This window comes from Chrysochloris asiatica, unplaced genomic scaffold (assembly GCF_000296735.1).
Source record: "Chrysochloris asiatica unplaced genomic scaffold, ChrAsi1.0 scaffold00017, whole genome shotgun sequence".
Taxonomy (NCBI): Eukaryota; Metazoa; Chordata; class Mammalia; order Afrosoricida; family Chrysochloridae; genus Chrysochloris; species Chrysochloris asiatica.
Window position 1 is genome coordinate 28,160,464 of NW_006408535.1, and position 1,402 is coordinate 28,161,865.

Genomic DNA, 1,402 nt, shown 5'->3' on the forward strand with positions numbered 1-1,402 from the left:
GTCTCTTCCTTGCCTATCTATTGCGAGCCCACTCCCCCTATTGAAAAGCAATTGTTTTGTCCCTGCTGGATATAGGTTATGACTAGCCAGCACACAGTTTAAGATGGCTAAGCCCCTTCTCATCCTATTCCCACATGGTTATGAACCATCCAATAGCATTAGATTGTTTGCTGGCAGAACAGTGTAGAATGTGAGCCCTGGCTAGCACCTCTTGTTGCACTCATGTTAACACCTCAGATGAAGTCAAGACTAGGGCCCTGCACATCGTACAGCAGGAAAGACAGCCAAGTCCTAGATGAGCCAGAGTTTATGGAACCAAATCAAGAGCTATTTGCTGTCAGTTAGCTGGTTCCTACCTTTTTTTTTTGAGTCATTTTATTGCTACTACTTAAGTTTGTATCCTCAAGATTGCAGTAGTTTTAAACTAAGTTTATAGACATGGAAGGTTTCCAGCCTATCTCAAAAGAAGAGGCCCCGGAAGCACACAAAACATTACAGCAGTCAGTGAGAGGTTTCTACACTGTCAGGCAGGGTACGCCACTTGACTTAGCTTCAAGTTACAGGGGCAGAGATCTTCATCCATAGTCCTATAAAGGATTATGTGCATTAAATCTCTCAGAGGGGAGTGAGACAGGGAGCCTATAGGGTCTCTTGCAATGTAAAAGCATTAATCACAGTACCTTGTGAACAGACCACATATAAGGATTCTTTATTTTATGTTCTTGGAAGATTCCTGGTATGGCACTGTAGGATAAGCACTAGACTGGGAACTACAAGGTCGGTGGTTCAAATCTACCAGCTGCTCCTTGTAAACCCTGTACCGGATCACTGTGAGTTGGTTAACTCAATGGCACCACCTTGAAAGATGACTTTCTGCTGGGAAGGGCTCAAACCAGAGTCTTGAAGAACTATGCATGCATGACATCCCAGAATAAGTTTTGTCTCCCCCTACCAGAGGCCTTTATGGTAGAATCTATCTTGAAGAAGTACTGCACAGGCACCCAATTATGGGCCATTTCCCAGAAATCCTTTTCTAGTCCTATGATGAAACATGATGCCTTTCCCCACCTAAAACCTTTTTAAACTCCAGCAAAACCTTTGCTCAGAGAGTCAGGGATTAAGCATTGCATTAAGCGCTTCCCACCTCTGCTTGCAAGCCTCTTTCCTATAATAAATGTTTGCTCATATGAAAACCTTGCCTCACCTGACTATTCTATTTTTAAAAAAATATTTTATTGTGAATTATGTGATAGTTTACATGGGAGAACATTAGTTTTACATTCATCCTATTGTATATCATTTCGTTGCCATGGTTACAATCCCCTCCATGCATCATCAACCAACCAAAGGGTATATACACTACAACCCGGCCCCCTCCTTTGCGCCCCCCCCCCGCCCCCCC